Below are 23,640 nucleotides of genomic sequence, written 5' to 3'. Positions count from 1 at the left end.
GTGCATAACAAGTACTCCACCTGTGTAGGGACAGATTTCAGAGGGATGAAATGCATTCTAACAATAATTCTCTCTTGTAGAATTTCATCCTATCTGTGCAGATGCCACCTTTTTATTCTTTCTGGAAGTTTTTTATTTTTTATTTTTGCCATGTGTCTTTGTTTGTTTGTGCTGCTATAACAAAACAACTCAGTCTAGGTGGCTTATAAAAGACAGAAATTTATTGCTCACAGTTCTGGAAGCTGGATGTCTGAGATCAGGGTGCCAGCATGATCGGTGAGGAACCTGCGAGCTCTATGGGGCCTCTTTTATAAGAACAATAATCCTATTCGTGACCTAAGCACCTCCCAAAGCCCCCACCTCCAAAGACTATCAAATTGGGCATTAGGTTTTCAACATATGAAATGGAGGAGAAGCACAAACATTTAGACCGTAACACCATAATAACATCAAATTTTGCCCCTCAACTTCTCTCAGTTTGGTCGTATCTGCCTTTCTGCTCACTGCAAACATATATAATCTGGAGCATGATATTTATAAATCTCCTTTATCATTAGTCTTTTAAAATGAAGTGTATTATTTGTTCAGAAAATTATATCATATTTGTAAGGAATTCTCACTAGACTGCAATTTTAGAAGGAGGTACCCAATAAAAATAATTCCTAGGAGACAAAACATATTAACATGGAGGCAATATTTATATCATGGGCTTCTATAATATGGAAAATTAAATATCACCCTCTAGTCCAATGACTTAGTATCTTAGAGAAACACTCATGTTGATTATGCAGGTCTACTTGAGGTATGCATATCAGACCCTATTGCCTAATAGCACTGTATTCATCCACCCACTCAAGAAATATTATTAGTGCCTTTCACTTGCAAGTATTATAGTGGACACTACATGGGATATAGTTCCTATTATTTGTTGGAAAACTTGTACTTAAGACAAATCATAATTTGTGATTGTGTCGATATAGAATAAATCATAATTGTTTCACTCTTTCCAACGCCTCCATGTGCTAGACATTTCAGTCAGTGCTAGGGGCCTTAGGGCCAATTATTAAGTAAATCATCCTTACTTGAATAAAATAAGGATGAAAATGTTCCAGGGTGGATAAAAACCAGCTGTGATGGGAAATGTGGGATGGCCCTGAGCGCCCTTTTTAAACACCTTTTGCTGAACTCTCTGTATTACAAGCAGCTGGAAAGCTACACGCCTTGTTGTCCAAATCTCTTGAGAGGGAGTTCTGAATGCCAAGCAGGTGCACTCACGCGAGACTTGGGAGGCTGGCGAGACTTGGGAGGCTGGCGAGACTTGGGAGGCTGGCGAGACTTGGGAGGCTGGCGAGACTTGCGAGGCTGGCGAGACTTGCGAGGCTGGCGAGACTTGCGAGGCTGGCGAGACTTGCGAGGCTGGCGAGACTCGTAGAAGGCGGACAGACCATAAAGCAGAAGCAACCTCCTGCGACAACCCCGTTTTCTGCGGGCGTTTGTCCAGGAGATGTTGGCTTTTCTGTAGCCGTTTCTCCTCGACCCGCCATTAGCTTCATGGGCGCTCAGAGGCCGGTGGTCGTGGCGGCAGGTCAGAGCTTCCTGACCCTGAGGTCAGCGTTTCCGTCAGCGAACCCCGTGCCCGTGGCGGAGCTGCGGCCTCCACGCCCCGGTTTGCCGGTGCGAGTCTCAGAGCTGCGCCTGCGGGACGGTCAGGGGCCCACGTCTCCAGCCCTCCCAGCAGTGATGTAAGTAACTTATTCTCGGAGCCCCATTCTGCTCTAAATAGGCCGCGTTTGCTCCCTGCCGCAAAACATTGACTCTAAAACGCGAAACACAGGGCACGCAACGACATGTCTGCCACGTTGGCAGCGGTGAAGGGGACAGCGGTGCTCGTGCCTCAGGTTCTGGGGGGATCTGAGGCCTTGAGGCTGGTTCCCATCAGCGGCGCCGGCGTTGCCTGGCCCTCCCGGCCCTGGAGGGGCCTCCGCGGGGGTTGTGCTGGGAGGGACATGGTGAGGCGCAGCCAACAGGGACTACACTTTGTTCGTCCGTGTATCTTGGGTGTCTGGCAGGGTGCTCGGGGCAGAGGAGCCCTTACCAAGGACGCTGCTCGATTGGGAGAGCGGTGCTCTGGGAGCTTTTGTCTGGTTTTGGAGGCGGGGAAGGAGGCGAGAGGGCGGGCCGGGGGCCATGGGCCTTGTCCAGGCCCAGGGGCCCGGGGGAGGATCGGAAGCGAGGCTCAGCAGGCTTTAGGGACTGGAGCGGTCAGGGTTCGAGGAGAGAAGCAGAGCCCACAGGAGAAATACGGTCAGAGATGTGTCCCAGGGGACTGGCTTTCGGATTGTGAGGCCGGCTAGGCCAGTGTGAACCCCAGAGGGCAGGTGGTCGGGCTGGAATTCGTGGGCACAGGTGGGCGCTGCTGTCCGCAGGGCCTGTTCCGAGAAGCCTCCGTGCTGCTCTGAGGGCATTTCAGCTGGTTGAGGGATGGCCCTCCCCCAGGTTTTCTAGGATCATCTCCCCCCAAAATCAGCTGATTATGGACTTGAATCACATTTACAAATCACCTTCACTGCAGCACCTAGATTAGTGTTCCTTTGAGAAACGGAGGGCTGTAGCCCAGCCAAGTCGACACATCAAAAAAGACCGTCAGAGTGACAAACGGGAAAGTGGAAACAATAGGAAAGGGTGAGTAAGGAGTCAGGGGTGGCAGGTCCCGCTTGCACGTTTAAATACTGAAAGCTCACGCAAGTAGCAGCCCGCACCTTTCCATAAGGTTGCTAGAGCTGCTTTTCAGCTGAGCTTACTAATGGACAGAATCACTGCTCCCTTAAAATTAAGGTAACTCTCTAATTTCTTATCCAAACAATATTGAGAATAACGGGGGGCTCTGTTAATTATGTCAGGACCACTAGCAAAAACCAGGGCAGTCCCAGGCAAACCAGAACTTGTGGTTCCCCTCCCTCAGCCAGAGATGGTTTGGGGTCTTCTTTCTCCTTCCCTCTCACTTGCTTTCAGTACATGTATCAGATACACAGAGTAACTCCTGCCCACTTTTAATGTCACAGTGGGGAGGAAATGCCATTAACACAGAGTCTGGCTAAAGTTTAAATAGAGCAATTTTATTAATACTGGGAGATACTTTTAAAAAGCAAGAATAAATTTTCCATGACTGAACCAATTTGCAAGTGAAAGGATTAATTCTTAATAAACATTGAATGGATAAAAATTGTGAACAATTAAAGCTGCTCACACCATCCACACCAAGTGATGTTACAGAAGTAAGAGGCAGTAAGGTATAACAATTAGGAGTTTGACTTTGGGGTGTGTGTGTGTCGGGGGGGGGGGGGGGGGGGGCGGGGTAAGACTGCTTTGGTTCACATTCCAGCTCCTTTGTTTCTTCATCTTGCTAAGCCTCAGTTTCCCCACCTGTGAGATGAGGTTAAAAATAAAGCCCACATCACAGGAGTACTTGAGGATCAAATGAAACAGTGCATGTTAAAATTGTTTGACGCAGTACCTGGCACATAATAAAATTTCCATTACCAGAAGTTGTTATATATAGCTATGCAATCTTTGCACCAAAATATCAGATAAGATATTTTCAGGCAACAAAATAAAATGCTACCCTTATATTTACTTTTATGACTGTTACTATTTGGTAGTCATTTTTAGTAGCATGTTCATTCAAATTATATTACCCTGGTGCCAACACCATACTGTATTTGGAAATATCCTACCATATGACAAACCTCTTCTGGAGTTATGTTAAGCATCATCCACATCTTCAAAACCTTCCTCATAAATGTAGCTCCTCTCTATGAAGTGTAATTATTGAATATAGCTAGGTTTTTGTGATTTGTCCTGAGGGAAAAACTAGCAAAGTCAATGACTGTTCAACCTTACTAGAAACGGTGGGGAATAAAAGCTTTCCTACTATGCTTTGTAGTTTATGACACCATCTCTAGATAATTCTTTAGTTCTAGAGTGACATGAAAATCAATTAATTTTAATGGTGGATAACAGATTATGGTATTTAATAGTTCATCTGATTTCATGAGGCAAAGTGAATCAGACAATGCAATGTAAATCTAATAGGAGTTGTGAGAGCTCATTTGACTGTGAAATGCAAAAATAAATGAGCTTATCAGGAACTGGATAAAAACAAAAGCATTCTATACAAACTATATTTTGTTTATATACAGAATTAACTTAGAAGCCTTGTGGAACAGAAAACATGTACTATTCCCCTTCAACATGCTCTTAAAACTTATTCATTAAACTTGCTATCTAAACTATGATGTGTCTGTTATTAAATAACATAGCACAGAATGGTACATGAATTTTTCTCTCCTGTTATGTTTTTCTTTCTAAATATAAGTAGAATGGCTTAGAAATGTTGGTGTTAAAAACTTCTTCATGAAGGCTTGTGAATAATTGAAATGATCGAGGACTAGGCTTTCACGATCTATTCATCCTGTGGTATTAAAAATAGCCTAATGAATTATCTCAAATAATTTTTACCATTCTTAATTAAGTGCATTTTAACTCAGAAAGCCACTTCATAAGATTTAGCATAGCTGAGATTTGGGCTAATCACCGCCCCCTCCCCCAAATAATTCCGTTTACAGCCCAGTTTCCACTCCCCAATACAACACAACATATAAAGGCAGCTTCACTGGAAAGTTTCTTTTGAAAATGCTGTTAAGTGGTTTCTTTGAAATAATTGCAGCTCTACAGTAAAGGAATCACGAGGTTACAGTTGCCTGGTTTCTATTGATTCTCCTAGTTAATAAAGAGTTAAACAGTGAAGTGTGGTCTTTTTTTTATTTTTTATTTTTAAAAAAAAAGGCATTTTGAAGGTGCCAGAGAGGGAAGGCCTGGTCCTAAGTGGTCATGTGGCTACCGCCATTCATCTTGGTAGTGACTATCTGTCAAAAGTGGCAAGATTCCCTGTTAACAGCCCTGACCTGAGCAGTAATGAAGGGAGAGTGCACAGCAAAGTGTCCATTATCAGCAGGTCGGGAGCAGTAAATTGGAGCAGTTTGCTTCAATCTTGCTGCAAGTTGAAATGTAAGATAGGTGGGGATCAGCGAGAGGCAATTTTATCCTATGATCATTTTTGTCAGATCGCATCAGTGGCAACTTAGTTCGATGCATGATTTCAATTAACCAACTCTGGCCGTAATGCTTCCACTGCTGGGGAAGCTCTTTTCCAAGCCTGGTTCCTCGTTACTTATTTAAACTTACCTATGCACACACAGGTGAGCGAAACTGCAGTGTTGGGAAAAAGGAAGGGACACTTGTGGAGGGCAACCGCTGTCAACACACCTCGCATCAGTACACCAACCATCACTGTGTCCTCAGTGGCTCCGAATGCTAACTTGCTTATCTGCAAATTTCCTAACTCTTAAATCTGTTTTAATGACCTTCAACTTCAGGGCTTAAATATGTTGAGCTTACATATTGTTTACTCTTTGATAAAGGAAGTAGCCTTTTAGGGAGGGTCAGTTCACAAAATTCTGTACTTGTGCTAAGTGAGAGAAGCTGACACAAGCACAAGAAAATGAGTGTGAAGCTTTAATTCTTAGATCCCTGAGAACTATTTACTTGGTTCAGTGATTTTATAAAACATATGCATATGTACATAGGCAAGGCCACCTCTGCTATCTGGGAGCTGGTAATAGTAGGGTGTGCCATAAGAGGGAAACAGTGTCCTATAGAAATTTAGAGAAAGACCACTTTTGGTTAGGGAAATCAGGACAAATGTGAAAGAGATAAACATTTAAAGTGGATCTTAGTGAGCGTAGAATATTTCCGGGTAAGATTGATGAGTGGCTTTTATTAGTTTTCTGTAGCTGTCTAACAAATTACCATAAACTTAGCTGCTTACATGACCACTTTATTACCTCACATGTGAGTTTCTGTGGGTCAAGAACTGGGTTAGCTAAGTCCTTTGCTCAGGATCTTACTAGGCTGGAATCAAGGTGTCAGCCAGGGCTGTGGTCACATCTGAAAGTCAGTTTCCTCATTTAAGCTCATGCAGGTTGTTGGCAGAATTCAATTCCTTGCAGCTGTAAGACTAAGTTCCCACTCTCTCACTGGCTGCAAGCGGAGGTCGTTCTCAGCTCCTAGAGGCCACTTACTGTTCCCTGTCATATGGCTTCCTCCACAATATGAGCTTGCTCCTTCAACACTAGCAGGATTAATCTATCTGATTTTAAGAAGGACCCAGTCCCCCTTTTGATTAACTCAAAGTCAACAGATTAGCAACCTAAACCCAGGAGTGACATCCCTTAAAATTCATAGGTTTTATTCATGCTCCAAGGAAAAGGATGATACAAAGTATATATACCAGAGAGGAGAACCCTGGGGACTACAAGGCATTGCACTGTAGGAAGACTAGCTTTTGAGATAAAGGGTGGGCAGAAAACACTAGGGATATTTGTGAACTGGTAATGTGTTGGAGTTCTCATCCAAATGAAAAAATGGAGGTAGTTGAGGAATATTGGCCTAGAAAGGGATTTTAGATTAAGTCTGTGTAGAATCTTAAGTTTCAGAGTACAAACTCACCAAAGAATTTTAAATGGTGACAATTACCAGCATAATTTTTAGGAAAATGTATCTGGTGTGCAGGCTAGATTGAGAGAAAAGGGGCTGTTTAGTCTATGAGGGACTCTTTTTTTTTTTTTTTTTACTTTTTTTTTATTGAGGTATTATATGTGTACATATCTTACCATTACCCCCCCCCACCCCACACCCATACATGCCCTCACCCCCCAGAGTTTTGCGTCCATTGTTTATGCTTATATGCATGCATACAAGTCCTTCGTTTGATTTCTTATCTCCCCCACCTCTCCCTAACTTTCCCCCTGTAATTTGAAAGTCTGTTTGTTGCTTTACTGTCTCTGTATCTATCTTTTTGTTCATCAGTTTATAATGTTCTTTATTGTCCATAAATGAGTGAGATCATGTGGTATTTTTCTTTCATTGACTGGCTTATTTCACTTAGTATAATATTCTCCAATTCCATCCAGGTTGCTGCAAATGATGAGAATTCCTTCTTTTTTATGGCAGCATAGTATTCCATTGTGTAGATGTACCACAGTTTTCTGATCCAGTCATATGATGGACTCTTAAGGAAAGGGTCTCCTGCTGTTCACTGCCATAGCTCCAAGTAGAACATAGTGGGCATTTATTACACACTAGAGGCCTGGTGCACGATATTCGTGCATTGGGGGGGAGGGAGTGTCCCTCAACCCAGCCTGCACCCTCTCCAATATGAGACATCCCTCTCACAATCCAGGACTGCTGGCTCCCAACTGCTCGCCTGCCTGCCTTCCTGATTGCCCCTAACCACTTCTGCCTGCCAGCCTGATCACCCTCTAACCACTCCCCTGCCAGCCTGATTGATGCCTAACTGCTCCCCTGCAGGCCTGATTGTCCCTAACTGCCCTCCCCTGCAGGCCTGGTCACCCCTAACTGCCCTCCCCTGCAGACCTGGTTCCCCATAACTGCCCTCCCCTGCAGGCCTGGTCCCTCCCAACTGCCCTCCCCTGCTGGCCTGATCACCCACAACTGCTCTCCCTTACAGGCCTGGTCCCTCCCAACTGCCCTCCCCTGCTGGCCATCTTGTGGTGGCCATCTTGTGTCCATATGGGGGCAGCCATCTTGTGTGTTGGAGTGATGGTCAATTTGCATATTACTCTTTTATTAGATAGGATAGAGGCCTGGTGCATGGGTGGGGCCAGCTGGTTTGCCCTGAAGGGTGTCCTGGATCAGGATGGGGTCCCTTAGGGTGTGGGGTGGCCTGGGCGAGGGGCCTGTGGTGATTTGCAGGCCGGCCACGCCCCCCAGCGACCCAAGCGGAGGCCCTGGTATCTGGGGTTTATTTATCTTCTATAATTGAAACTTTGTAGCCTTGAGTGAAGGCCAAGGCAGGCCAGGGCTGCAGGAGTTTGGCTTCCTCCATTGCTGGGGGCAACTCAAGCCTCCTGCTCTCTCCAGCTCAGTGGCTGCCGCCATTTTTGTTGGGATTTATTTATCTTCTAGAACTGAATCTTTGTAACCTTGAGTGGAGGCCTGGGCTGGCCAGGGTGTCCTGAAAGCTTGGCTTCCTCCATTGCTGGGGAAACGCAAGCCTCCTGCTGGCTCCGTGGCCACAGCCATCTTGGTTGGGTTAATTTGCATACTTGCTCTGATTGGGTGGTGGGTGTGGCTTGTGGGTGTAGTGGAGTGATGGTTAATTTGCATATTACTCTTTTATTAGATAGTATTTGTTGAGAGAATGAATGAATGTAGGCAGAACAGACAGGGAACAGTCGTCATAGTCTGGATGAGCAATATCAAGGGAGGAATTAGGGAGGCAGCAATGCAAATGGGCAAGAAGAGATGTACTGAAAATGTATTGCAGAACTGTCAGCATTGGGCTTTAGAAACAGATGTGGAATAGGAAGAAAAGAGAAATCAAAAGTGATGTCCAGGTTTATATTATAGGTCCCTGGGAAACTAGAAAATAATGAAAAAGAATAATTCATTTAGTCTTATGCAGAGAAAATCAGTAATTGTTTGGCTAAATATTTTACTTTTTAGGCAGATTTTTGGTGTTTCATGGACAGACCCAAATTATATTTATTAACGGTATGTGTTTTCCCACTGGCCTGTAGTTTTTGTGTTTTTTTTTTTTTTTCAGTTTTATTGAGCTATATATAAATTGACATACAGCACTGTGTTAGTTTAAGACATGCAACATAATGATTTAACTTAGATGTATTGTGAAATGATTACCACAATAAGTTTAATTAACCTCTGTTATCTCATCCTATTAGTAAAAGGGTAATATGCAAATTAACCGTCACTCTGTCACAAAGATGGCAGCGCCCATAGCCACAAGATGGTGGTGCCCAGTCCTCTCAGCCCCGCAGGAGTCCCCCAGTCCCAAGGGGGTGGCTGCTGAGAGCGGGCAGCATGAGCAGCCTGGCAGAATGCTTGCTTCATCACCGCAGTGACGAGGCAAGCATTCCACGCCCAGCTGCGGATGGGCCTCTGGGCCGCGGAGAGCCTATGGGCAGCGGGCACGGAGCGGCCAGGCCCCACAGAGAGCTACTGGCACGCGGATTCGTGCGCAGGGCTACTAGTATAAATATTTAAAAAGAGAATAAGTTTTTTCTTTGTGATGAGAATTCTTAGGATTTACTCTCTCAACTTTCAAATGTACCAGATAGCAGTGTTAACTATAATTCTTATGTTGTACATTCCATCCCTAGCACTTATTTATCTTATAACTAGAAGTGTGTACCTTTGACCACCTTCATCCAATTTCCCCAACACATACCCCTGCCATTGGTAACCAGAAATCTGATTTCTTTTTCTGTGAATTCAGGTGGGGTTTTTTTATATTCCACATGTAAGTGAGATCATACAGTATTTGTCTTTTCTTTGTCTGATTTATTTCACATAGCATAATGCCCTCCAGATTTATCCATGTTATTGCACTGGCAGGATTATTCTATTTTTATTATGGCTGAATAATCTTCCATAGATATCTACATACATATCACATTTTTTATCCATTTACCCATCTGTGGACACTTAGTTTGTTTCCATGTCTTGGTTATTGTAAATAATGCTGCATTGAATGTGGGGGTGCAGATATCTCTTTGATGGAGTGTTTCTGTTTTCATTTCTTTGGATGTATTCCCAGAAGTGGAATTCCTGGACCACATGGTAATTCTATTTTTAATTTTTTGAGGAACCTTCATACTGTTTTCCACAGTGGCTGTACCAATTCACAATTCCACCAACAGTGCACAAGGGTTCTTTTTTTTTTTTTTTTTTGCCAGTATTTGTTATCTTGTCTTTTTTATGATAGCCATGCTAACAAGTGTGGGGCGATATCATGGTTTTGATTTTCATTTCCCTAATGATTAGTGATGTTGAGCACCTTTTCATGTACCTGATTATTCATACATATATCTTCTTTTCACTTTGTTGATCATTTCTTTTGTTGTGGAAGCTTTTTAGTTTGACAGTGTCCCACTCTTTTTTTTTTTAATTTTTTTGCGTGTGGTTTAGGTATCATATCCAAAAAATCATTGCCAAGAAGCATTTTTTTTCTGTTTTCTTCCAGGAATTTTATGATTTCTAGTCTTACATTCAAGACTTTAATCAGTTTTGAGTTAATTTTTATTAGTGTCTTAAGATAGTCTAGTTTCATTATTTAACATGGGAATATCCAATTATCTGAGCACTTTTTATTGAACAGACTGTCTTTTCTCCATTGAGTATTCTTGGACCTTTGTCAAATATTTTAAGTCTTCGATTTAAAATATAGTATGCACAGATGTAGATAGATAGAGAAAAGGTGCTTATCAGTGCCATTTATATATTTAAAATCCATAATATATGTAAGTAATTTGGAAAAAATTACAAGTGACAACCAAGATTATTGAAGAAATATAAGATAGAAAGCTCTCATCAGAAAAGATGAAAGTACTTGAGCCATTGAGTCATAACCTTAGAGTGGAAGGTACCATAAGTGGCGTCCACCCAACCTTTTAACCAGTGAGCACTCTCCCAACACCCTCAGTGCATGATCATTCTATCTTTGCTTGGACAGTTCCAGAGACTGCGAAGTCGCTAGATTTTTGGACAGCCCATTTTATTTTTGAACAGCTTTAATTGTAAGTCTTTCCCCAGATAGCAAAATATGCCTTCTTATGACTTGTGTCCACTGCTCACAGCCTGGTCTGTAGAGCAATGCCCAATAGACCTAATATTCCTCCAGTGACAGCACTTCAGACCAAGGAAAGTGCCATTTTTTTGGTAAGGAATGCATTTCTGAGGACCTTGCATATTTAAAATTCACTAAAACTAAGACTAATTCTGATAAAGGCTTGTTTACTTGCTAAAAGTGGTACTTCTGTGTGTCAATAAAGGAAGTACAATTCACTAGTACTCTAACTTTGAACTTACACAATTCTCAATTAACTTTTAATTATGGAGAGTTGCCTTTAGAGAATAAGGAGAGCTATTTCAAATGTCTTTAAAAGGGGAGAGAAACGGCACTGAAATAAAATTGTCATGTCTCCATGACTTTTCTTCCCAAACCCCCTCAGCATACGGGAAGAGTTAGAGGTATCCTATTAGTCTGCCAAAGGAGTCCTTGACATCATTCATTTATAGAGGTCTGCAAGATCAGGAAATTAACTCTTTGAGGGATTCAAGGATTTGCATATGCAGAGGCTGATCAGTAAACCAGATGACCTGAAGTACTTCAGTGTTGTGGCATTCTTACTGTTGCTCCTCAATCCCAGGTTTCTTAACTGTAACATTGTGACCACACTTAGTTATTTTCAATAGTATGTATAAGACATATAGAAATTTAAAATATACATTGGCAAGTGTGAGTACCATTGCATATTTCAGTATATTTATGTGTACACATAATATCTAATAATAATAAATATCCCAAAGCCATTTATTTGCTTTGTTTAAGCCTTCAACTTCACATGGGGCCAACCACAATGGAGCCAACCTCTACCACTGTTTGACAAAGTATCTTTTATCTACATATTGCTTTAAAATATGTCACTTGTAGTGTAGATATTTTTGTGTGTACTCTATGTAACATTCTATATCCTTTCTCATGGAGCACTTGAGCCAAGGGAGAAATAGCAGAAACAAAAAGAAAAAATACTTTGCATTATACTTCACATAAAGTTTTCTAGTGGTATTCTTTTTAAAAATGTGTGTTCAGATACACTTTTCAACTAACTTACTGACTCCTTGCAAGAAAGCAGTAGTTCACCTGTACTCCCAATCTTCTTTAATACCCCTCTGTGTGGCATTCCCAAACTCTTCAATCCAGTAAGCAAGAGGATAGCAACTGACTCGTTATTACCTCGGAGGAAGTGTGGCTTTGGGATCAGAAGAACCTCTGATTGCTAGGGGAAGCCACACACCCAGTGATTGACGCAGGGGTTGAGACAGAGCTTACCAGTTCACCCAACTTGTAGAGGCAGCTTTGCTCAGGAGGCACAGAGAGGAAAAGGCTGCAAGATGCCCGCACCAGATTCCTATCCCCAGAGACAGATAGGAACTAATGCATCTATTCTTGTCCTCACCAGCTCCTGGGCCTGCAGGACTAACCTCCAAGACCAGCTAGTTTGTAAATATTTGAATCACCTTACAGGATTGCTAGACAGACTTTCAGGGTTGCTTGGCCTTGGGCTGGATGATAATGGCAAAACAATAATTATTAACAAACTTAAACCTTCAAATTCTCAAGCTCAGGATATAGTTCCAACAATAGGATTCAGCATAGAGAAATTCAAATCAGCCAGTTTGTCTTTTACAGTGTTTGACATGGCAAGGCAAGGAAGATACAGAAATCTCTGGGAATACATTTGAAACATTTTCTAATAAAAGTTATAAAACACAGCCCTGGCTGGGTGGCTCAGTTGGAACATCATCCCATACACCAAAAAGTTGCAGGTTCGATCCCCAGTCAGGGCATGTACGGGAGACAACCGATCCATGTTTCTAGAGACACTCCAACTGAGTAGTGCGGTGTCATGGTTAGGGGCTGGAGCAAGATTAGAGCTACCTGACAGGTAATTGGTATGTGACGAAGTAGAATCTCCTTGTGTAGAAAATGTTGGTAGCAAAAGAAAAGTACCAGAGGCCTGGAGAGAGCTTTAGAGTCCAGTGGGTTTTCATAATTTGACCAAGAAGAGGACATGTTTGAGTGCTGATGGGAAGAATCCTTCAATAAAGGAAAGATGGGAAGCAGTGTGGGACAGAGATATTGAGAGTAGGAGAGTAACCAGTGGTGTGAGGTTTCTGAGAAAGGGAAGGGAGCAGAATCAGAGCACATCTGGACTCACTGGTCTTTGAAAACAGGAGGAACAGAGGTTGGAAACAGGTAGGTTTTACATGGTGATGGGAAGGTGAAGGGAGTTCCTTTGGATGACGTACGATTTTGCAAAGAGAAACTTGATACCCTCAGTCTTTTATATTAACCAAATACACAGGCTGAGGACGTACTTCTCCCTTCAACACACACACCAACATATTTAAGGTCATAAAAAAGAAGCTAGAGGGGAAATAACTATTTCATGAGGAACCAAATAATGACAACGCCAATAAGAATAGCTATGACTGCATCGGGACTGAATTCCATTCCTTAAAATCCATGCTAAAGACTCAAAGTTTTGGCCTAAAATTAGTTGCAAACAAGGCTTTGAAAGTCAACCAAGGAATTCAGGTTATTGAGTTTCTGTCCTGAGATAGGACTAGAATGGGATGAGCTGTATAGCTAATGTGAAAAGTAAAACTTTTTAATTTCTGTTTTCTTTGCATTCTTTGAAATGGTGTGTAAATCAGAACCAACTGAATTAAACAGGTGATACACAGCACTTGAATATAGTGATTAATGATACCTACTCAGTAATTTATGGGAAAATCCTATTGAGCTTGGATATTATCATGACCATTTTTACCACACACTATCGTTCAATACCTGTGTAAGATATCACCTTAAAAATGTACATTATCTATTTTTCTCCATATTATAAACTTTAGTAGACAGATACTTTTGACCAGTCCTGGTAAGAGGCACTTTGTATCATCTTGTTGTGCTTTTATGGATTTTCTTACAGTATCATGATATTTTACAGTGTCATAATGGAAAGGGAAAAAGAATGAAAAGTGTGTAAAATAAAAGAAATTTACGTACTCTTTATATAGACTCATTCTTATCTTTCGCTTACCCAATTCACAATCCAAAGGCTATGTAAATGTGTGTTGAATTATATATAAAAAAGATCCCAGTGAGAGTATATAATTAAAAATAACTGAAAATAGTTTATAAACTGCTGCTTATTTCTATACTGATTTTTAAAAATCCTTACTAGTTTTTCATATTTGCTTTATAAAAGGACTCAGATTTCATAATATACAAAGAAGCTTATGTGATATATAGAGCAGAGCCATAAACCATATTTTATGCATAACAGAGATTAAATGCACAGTTGGTATATTTCACTAAGATGGAAACCATGTCAAAAGGCTTACATTTTGATAAGTTTCCTTTTGGGGGGCATTTCTAAATTATTTAAGTTGAAGAATAAAATGACTTGTTTGTGAATTTACATGCTCTTTTTAATCATCCTTAGGTAATATTGATATGGCAAAGATGCTAAATTACAGGCAGCAGTGGGAATCTACTGTGTAAAAGGCCCAGAATAGTTTTGTATATGAGTCTATGAGGAATATTCTGTTCAAGGAGTGGAGACATAAGAAAATTACCTAACTCCTGAACCAAACATTAAGAGTGTAGTCAGCTGTTGTAAATGCGTATCCAACAACAAACCATTATGTATCTTCAGCTTAATTATATGTGCTTATTGCACACCTGTACTGGAGAGTAAAGGCTGCTATTTGCATTACTTGTGGGGTTTTTTCTATCAAAACAGCATTAGCATTATGGAACTTCTCAAGGTTATATATGATTTCTCTGGCTTGAGTGTGTGAGTCCCTTTATTTTGTGCACAACCCAAACAAGATTAGGGGAACAAATTAGGAAATAATTTTAATCGTGATAGCAAAGAATTTCTAAATTTAGAAATGTGAATTTATAGACATGGACAAACAGCAAATTTACAAAGCTTTTGTAAATCAACCTGACATTTAGGAAGAGTAAAAAGTTAGATGAAATCAGCATTTAATTTTTCCCCTAGAGTTCCATCTTAAAAGGTATTAATTATTATGATGATGATATTTACAGAGAACTTCAGAATAGGGAAAATGTTAAGCTACCAAATAATTTATGATCTACAGTTTTTACAAGTCCCATTAAGTAAACAAAATTGTCCTGTATGTTTAAGAGCATCTAACTAACTAAAAGGAAGTATCAAAACATTTCTTATGTGCAAAGTACATTTTAAAAGTAAAAATATATATGTATGGGAAACAACTGCAAAAGATTATAAGTAGCTCTAAACAGAAGAATTTTATGGAGCAGTTCATTCATATATATTACCAAAACTTGTTATTTTTACAAATCAGATTCCCCAGTGATTTTGATATATGCTTACTTTAAAAGCACCTAAGAATCATTAATCAGTCATTTAACTTCACCACTGTCTGTACATAATCTTTCCCTATTTTCCTTTTACTACTGTGTTCCTTGCCAAGGGGAAAAAGTGAGCTTGCAGTAAGGAACATAACACATGTCCTGATTAACATAATCCTATTATCTTAATGAAAATAATACCATTTCGGAGGAATAAACAACAAATGGTGCTCAATGTGAAGAGAAAATTAAAATTCTATTTGGGATTCCCACAGGGTCTACTACTAATCCCTCAGTTGAAGTTTGATAGTTTCTCAGGAAGACAAAAGCTTAGTAAATTAATGGATTTGGATTCATGAAAATATGACTAAATAATATTATTGATTTATAGAAGACACAAGAAAGGATCAGGTGGTAGTTTGGCAAAAATATATAGTCATTTTAGTAGATGCCTCTTAATATGAAACATTAATTGTATTTCTTACAACCACAGAAAATTTACATCTAGTAACACCAAACAAGTTTCTAGAAATATAAGTAATGCTCTAGTAATATATTTCTTAGAATAAAATTTAGGGCCAAATATAAAGATAAGCAAAAATTTTCCAGCTCTTGCTTACAATGTCATATATTAAAGGTTCTGTAACTTCCATTCACAAAAATCAGAGACACTAAAATAAATATGATCACTTTTTAATATTACAATATATTTCTAAACTAATTTTACCTCATTTTCTTGATATTTAGATAGAGATTATTTTAACTAATTTTATTTAGAAATACTTATTTTTATGCAACTATAGCAGCAACATTTTTCTTAGGAATTGCTTTTAGAGTGAAGCCATCTGCGATCAATAGAACAAGGAAGTAATTTTTTTTTTTTTAGAATTTAGATTATCTTCACAATGTCTATTACATATTTTTGCAACTCAGCAAATTATTTCATTCTCTCCTCCTAGTATGGAAATTTAATCTAGGTATTTATTTCACTTTCGGTAACCTATTTGAAGAAAGACTAACTACCCTTCAGTATACAGTATTACATTATGCATTCAAAACTGATAGTATAAATTATGCAATCTAACAAAAAATTATTAATGGTTGGGGGGTGGGGGGGACACTTCCATGAAACCTCCACTGCTAGCAATAGAAGTAATTTTCTTTGTTGCCCATCAGTAAAAAGAAAGGAACCTAGAGTGTCTGTGTTTAAGCAGGTCCATTGCATTCACTTTATTTTACACATCACTGTTTATAAAGACAAACAACAGTAAGGCCTCAAAACAAACTTCAAGTCTAAATCAGAGATAACCTTTAAACGTCAGTAAACAGATACTGTCCATTTTAATATACAATTCATGATAGCAGATTAAGAAGAGAATTGTCATTTTACTATATTATATTGGTTACAGAATTGGCCAGCTCTTTTCCTCTGCTGTTGTTACTAGTGTTCCCCAAATGGAATATTTTTAATGATTAAAATCACTGAATGTAAGCTCTAAAGCCTTTTTGGCCATTTTAATATCACCTGAATTAGAGAAGGGGTTCTGCAGACCCTCGAGTGTATCCTTCTGAAATTCTGTGTTGTAGGAAGTGGCTACTTCCACTAGACACAGGGTTAGAATAAGTGAGAACCCTGGCCCAGACCATTCAGAGGCATCCCAGGCCCACACAGGAATCTCAGATGAGGGTGGAAACCATGAACCCGTGGGCCATATAGCCATATATTTGTGATCCCTCCCCCCCTCCCCCCGGCACCTCAGCACTTTCCAACACCAGGAGTCTAGGTTCAAAGAGCTGATTAGGTTTTTGCAGAAATGGTTCACCCAACAGGATTATATCTGCTGCAAAGGACATGGGGTCTAGGCTGGGGTAGAAAAGATGGATCAGATCACAGGAAGGAGGCTGGAGAAGCAAAGCCATTAAGGAGATTTCACTGAGAGCACAGGTCCTTCCACCCCTTATTCCACGCCCCTTTGTAATGACAGTTGTCATAATAGAGCATTTTACATCAAACAGTGTAAATCTGGGGGGCAGATGTTGAATTTGCAGAACTCTGTTTTATAGAAAGTTTTTCATTTCTAAAAATACTTAATGTAAAAATTATAGAAAATAATATGGGAATTCAGTGTGGAGTAAGACAAATTCAGTGTGGATTAAGACAAATCTTACTATAATTTCTTGGATTTGTGCTCATAACAGTATACTATATCCCAGAGTCTCAGAAAAACACACACCCAGATTTTATATCAAAACATCCTGCCAAGAAAGAAGCTTAGCCTATTCATACCCTATTTATCAAATAGACTGTCCCAATTCTATTAAAATTATAAAGTAACTCACATTGGTTTTGCTTTATTTTTATGTGTACAACAGTATTTCTAATACTAAGAATGAAATCTCATTCACTCTAAGATACTCTTATCTGCATTTTATCCTTAAATTAATATTAATAAATCCTTAATATTCTAAAGACTCACAAATCTGCTCAAAACCCATTCTATTTCCCAGATTTGATTTAATGTTGGGTCTTGCCACTTTGTGCTAAAGGAAAAAAATTTGTTTTGTTTTGTTCTGATTATTTAATATTTTTGGTATGGGGTGGGGAATTTCAGGTAGGATCCTTTTATTGTTAATGAAAATAAACTGCTTCACTTTTCCATAATGCTGCTGGTAATGAATGAGATAAATTATTATACACTGGATTATATTACTGCATATGGTGGGTTGAATTGTGTCCCCCAAAAAGATATGTTCAAGTCCTAATCCCAGGTACCTGTGAATGTGACCTTAATTATAAATAGGGTCTTTACACATGTAGTCCAGTCAAGATGAAGCCATGCTGGATTGGGGTAGGTTCTCAATCCAATGACTGGTGTCTTTATAAGAGAAAGGAGAGGGAGCCATGGCTGGGTGGCTCAGTTGGTTGGAGCATCTTCCCATACACCAAAAGGTTTGCGGGTTCCATTTCCGGTCAGGACACATACCTACGTTGCAGGTTCAATCCCTGGTTAGGGCATGCTTCTCTCTCACATCTATTTTTTTTTTCTCTCTCCCTCTCTCTCAAAAATAAAACAAACAAAAACTCTATCCTTGGGTGAGGATTAAAAGAAAAAGAAAGGCAAGGGAGACTTGGATGCAGTTACACAGAAGACACACACCGGGAAGAAGTCCAGGGGTCAGTGAAGGCAGAGAGTAGAGGATAGTTATAAACCAAGGAACACCAAGCATTGCTGGCAACCACCAGAAGCTAGAAGAAAGTGTCTCTTTTTAGAGCTTCTGGAAGGAACCAATCCTATTGACACCTTAATTTTGGACTTCTGAACTCCTAAAGTATAAGAGAATGAATTTCTTTTCTTTTTTTTTTTTTTTTGAGCCACCCAGGAAATGAATATATATAGTATGTATAAATTCGTAAAATGCACATACTTCAGATCATTTTCTGACATAAAAAGAGTCAACTTAACCCAGGACTTCCCATGCCTCCAGAAACATAGGTAAGAAAACTCACATGGGTATCTGGAGAATTCTTTTTGATTATCAAAACTCTAAAGACATTGACTTGCCTTTTCTCATAATATGTTTTTATTTATCCCCATCATTGCCTAAAATTACTAACAGCTTGAAAGAAAATAATTACGTTGAAATTTGGGAGCCAGAATTTTTTGTTGTGGAATTTGAGTTTTCACATTCCCTCAGGATAGAGGCTGTGACAATTCCATCTCCAGTTTCTCCCAGTTTAATTTCCATTGTGAATGGGACCTGGTTTTTCTTTTTCTTTTCTTTTTTTTTTAAAGTATATTTTATTGATTTTTTACAGAGAGGAAGAGAGAGAGATAGAGAGTTAGAAACATCGATCAGCTGCCTCTTGCACACCCGCTACTGGGGATGTGCCCGCAACCAAGGTACATGCCCTTGACCGGAATCGAACCCGGGACCCTTGAGTCCGCAGGCCGACGCTCTATCCACTGAGCCAAACCGGTTTCGGCGGGACCTGGTTTTTCTATAAAAAATGAGTATGTAACTCATTGAATATTATGGTTATACTAGTGGCCTGGTGCATGAAATTCATGCACGGGGGATGGGGAGTGTCCCTCAGCCTGGTCTGAACCCTCTCACAATCTGGGACCGCTGGCTCCTAATCACTTACCTGCCTTCCTGCCTGATTGCCCCTAACCACTTCTGCCTGCCAGCCTGATTGCCCCCAACTGCCCTCCCCTGCTGGCCTGATCGCCCACAAGGCTTTTATTAGTATAGATTAGAAATTGTAAAGATACACACACTCATTCATAGGAAAAATATCTGGCAATATATATTCCAAAAATGCTAGTTAAATTGGGAGTTTTCAACTTTCTTTTTTGTTGTACAAATTTTCTACTTTTTCTACAATGAGTATAAACATCTTGTGAAATAAAAGAAATTAATTAATAGGGACTTTGCTTAGTGCAAACATGAAATTTGTATTTATCCTAAGTCAGATATTTCCCTGACCTTATCATTGTACCAGGAGAAAATAAGGCAAGGGACCCAAGTTGCCTTGCCTTGGAAAATTTTTTTTCCTATAAACACACACACACACACACACACACACACACACACACACACACACACACACAGCCAACTAATAGAACAGTGTTAGCTTTATCAGCAGTAAGATGTAAAGGAGACATAAATCATGGATGTAGCTGACATTTAACCAATTTAGATTCCTTTCACACAACTTTCAATTTCAAGTGTGTCCTTTGATTCTCCATTTAGAGAAAACAATCCTGTCTGCTGATCAGAGGACGTCTACCCAAGGTTGCCCCATCCCACAGCTCCAGAAACCTATGCAGTTCCAGCAGAGTCAGACGTGAATATGCAGCACATAGCCAACCCAGGGGGCCATATGACAGCCCTGAGACAAACCCCGTTTTCCAGACACTTGGAGTCCTGCCCATTAAAATATGTAAGAATGTCCTGTTGTTTTATGGCACTCCCAGCTTTTAAAAACCAGTATTTCTAGGCTCTCTGTTAATATTAGGACAAAATAATTAAAATGAAATGGCCTACAAAGCCCTAATATGATCCAGACCTACCTCGCCAGCCATATTTCCCCTATGTGCACCTACTCCCCACACCCCAAGCCTCTTTCAATTCCTCAAATGTTCCATGATCCTTCCTGTCACAGGGCATTTGCATATACTGTTTCACCTGCCAGGAATTCTCTTCCTCCCCAGTTCTTTACCCAAATGATCCAACTCATGGTTCAGATTTCATCTGGGTCTGTGTTTCTTCCAAGTTAACTTTCCTTACCTTCCAGACTATGTCAACCACCCACATCTACTCTCACAACACAATATTCTTCTCTGTTCTAGCACTGACCAAGGATGGAATTTTACATTTATTTGTATGATTATTAACTAGAGGCCCAGCGCACGATTAAATCGTGCAGGTAGGGTCCCTAGGCCTACCCTCCTGCGATCAGGGCCATCTTCTGCCTGTTCGCCAGTCCCCAGGCCCAATGCTGCCTCCGCCGCCGCCACTGAGCTGCCAGGCTGTTGGGATCACCAGCTCATCCCCAGCCGCTGCCGCTGCTGCTGGGGCTTGAGGTGCTGACGAAGGGGAGCACAGCAGGGGATCCGGGTGCACACGCGTACACCAGGCCAAAAGCTTCCTGCAGAGGCACGGACAACCGGCTCCCCGCCTCCGATGGCAGGGGAGCTGGGTGCACGCGTGACACCTGGCTCCCCGCCTCTGATGGCAGGGGAGCCGGGTGTCCGGGGTGTCCGAGGCAGCCCCCCTCAGCAGCCACCAATCCGGCCGTTGAGAGGCGTGGGGGGCGGGAGTCCCGCCCCCGCGCCTCTCAATGGCTGGATATGCCACCCCAAGTCCCGCCCCCCAGCCTCCCGCTGCCCAATCGTGGGTGTAGCGGAGTGATGGTTATTTGCATATTACCCTTTTATTAGGTAGGATGCCTACTGCATCCTCTAGAATGTCAGCTCTCTGAGAGCAGAGAAAAAGCTTTTCTTTCTCACCACGGAACTCCTTGCACTTGGACAGTGCCTGGCATATAGCTGGGCTCTAAATAAATACTTATTGAATATGTATTTGGAAATACAAACTTTAAAAATTCTTCCAAGTTCTCTGTTCTTGAGAACCTTCCCCTCCAAGTTCAGGAAACATGAAACTGCATTCACCTGGTCACAGATGGGGGAACTTTGAAAGCAGTGGAGTCCTGTGGCATCCACATACCAGTGCTTAACCGTGGTGAGCGTTATCCTACCTTTTGAAGTATCCTGCTGGCTGTTCTCTCTCATGTATCATGTTCCCAGCGTGAAATTTTCACCATTTCTCCTTTATATGTGCATGGTAGATTCAATTAGCCATGCCACTTAGTAATATCATGAGGCCAAGAAACAGAGACTAGTTCGAGGGTTTTATGCTCTCCTTGTGCCTTATCAGTTGCAAAGCCACATGTTCCCAAAACCTTTTACTATGCCTGGAAGTGGGGTTCTGCAACCATGTGAACAGTAGCAGGCATCAATGCCAATGCAGGACCTTTGACCTTCATGCTGAGTCCCAAAGCGTTTTGCTCAAGGCCTACAGCCAAGCCCCTGTTGTCACTGCTGGATAATCATTCCAAAGGAAAGAAACATTTTCTCTCTCTTTTTTTTTTTTTTTGTCTAACTCAAGGCAGGAATAAAGACCATGGTGACAGCCAAGCACAGTGTTCTTATGCTTCACTTAGAGAGTGTATGGACAGTGTCTGCCTATTCTCTTATAGAAACACTAGAGGCCCGGTGCATGAAATTTGTGCACTTGGGGGGAGGGTGTCCCTCAGTCCAGCCTGTACCCTCTCCAATCTGGGATCCCTCGGGGGATGTCTGACTGCTGGGGGATGTCCCTCAGTCCAGCCTGCACCCTCTCCAATCTGGGACCCCTCGGGGGATGTCTGACTGCCGATTTAGGCCCAATCCCACAGGACATCCCTCTCACAATTCAGGACTGCTGGCTCCCAACCACTTGCCTACCTGCCTGCCTGATTGCCCCTAACCGCTTCTGCCTGCCAGCCTGATCACCCCCTAAGCACTCCCTGCCAGCCTGATCAATGCCTAACTGCTCCCCTGCCAGCCCGATTGCCTCCAACTGCCCACCCCTGCCAGCCCGGTCGCCCCCAACTGCCCTCCCCTGCAGGCCTGGTTGTCCCCAACTGCCCTCCTCTGCAGGCCTGGCCGCCCCCAACTGCCCTCCCCTGCCGGCCATCTTGTGCGAGGGTGTGATGGTCAATTTGCACATTACCTCTTTATTATATAGGATAGGATAAAAGGCAAAATATGTGATTTCAGGGAGAAGAGGAGTCGTTATCAGGGCATTTAGTGATGTCACATATTCTCTCTTCTTGCAAACAGATCCTCTCATGGAAGAGGCCTTGGGATACCCTGCTTGATATATTTGCAGTCTGTTTATTTTATGTACTTCCTTTGAGAAGGAAAAGTCACTATAGGGTAGTGTCAGGGTCCCAGGTCACAGCTGGGCTGTTTCTCCAAAGGTCTCCCATATAATAGAGCCAACTAAATTCACTTTCAGCCATGCTGCTTCTTTTCAATTTTGTGCTCATTTTAATTCAGCCCACTCTGTGGGTCATTATAGTCTCATTCCCTGAAGGTCACTCACTGCCACCCCCTCCAAAGCCAGCTCTGCACACAACAGTGAAGAGGAAGACATTTGTCAACATATTTCTTTTCCAGCTACTCCCCACCTCAGCTACTTAATTCCTTCCTACGAAAGTTGTGGGTTCAAAGAAAATAACTCTAGTGTGCAGGTTTTATGGTGGCATTTTTGGCATTTGAGTAGGAGTGTATAGGGTATAAAGGACCAAAGGCCTTTCTTTCTTACACCTCTGAAATCTACCTGCAAAGGCAGGTGCCCCACCTGGCCTACCTATAAAGCTTAGCCCTTCTCATACCTCTTCCTGGTGATAGCCTTCACAAGAAAATTATGATGATAGAGAACCTCCTACATATGTTTTAGAAATGAATTGGGAGGCACTTAACTCACTGGTCTTCCAAGATCTCAGGATTTATCTCTCTCTGTTTAAAGGGAATATTCTGTGTTTGGAAGTATGATCATGTGGCAGTCCGCAAAATCGTAGCCCTCAAGCGAGAGCATCCAAAGAGACGAGTATATTATTCCTTGCAAAGTCAGCTGCAATTGAAGCTCACTAAATTGACTCCACATCTTCATATCTCAGGCAGTGACAGAGGAATAGCAAGTATTTTTTGTACTAAAATGCATGTTTAACCAAGCCCTTCTTTGAAGATTTCTCTATCACTGATGCAGAAAACATGATCTTTACTTCATGGAAGATGGCAGAACACCAGCAAATCAATGTTTAAGTCCAGGGGCTGTTGCCAGTGCCCCAAATACTTATCTAGTAACTGTGTGCTTTTGCCAGCAATGTCATGCAGAATTTATTATAAATGTAAGAAGACTAATGTCAGAAGGAAATGTCTGTATGTATACACAGACATGCTTGTGCATGCATGGAGAATAAAATACATGCACACATGTGCCTCTCTTCACCTTTTTTT

The 23,640-nt window shown here is 41.3% G+C and overlaps 1 pseudogene across 1 annotated transcript in view; it reads left to right on the top strand.

Annotated features, from left to right (window-relative positions):
• The first annotated feature begins 1,410 nt into the window (after positions 1 to 1,410).
• Positions 1,411 to 23,640, top strand: part of LOC307108487 (ferritin light chain-like) — a 105,553-nt pseudogene continuing 83,323 nt past the window's right edge. Inside the window, exon 1 of the transcript XR_013815274.1 lies at positions 1,411 to 1,742. The product of XR_013815274.1 is annotated as a ferritin light chain-like (transcript). The remainder of the gene's footprint in view (positions 1,743 to 23,640) is intronic.

The sequence above is a fragment of the Cnephaeus nilssonii genome (assembly GCF_951640355.1).
Source record: "Cnephaeus nilssonii genome assembly, chromosome: 12".
Classification (NCBI taxonomy): Eukaryota; Metazoa; Chordata; class Mammalia; order Chiroptera; family Vespertilionidae; genus Cnephaeus; species Cnephaeus nilssonii.
Note: the sequence above shows the minus strand (reverse complement) of the source record. Positions and strands in the feature narration are given on the sequence as shown.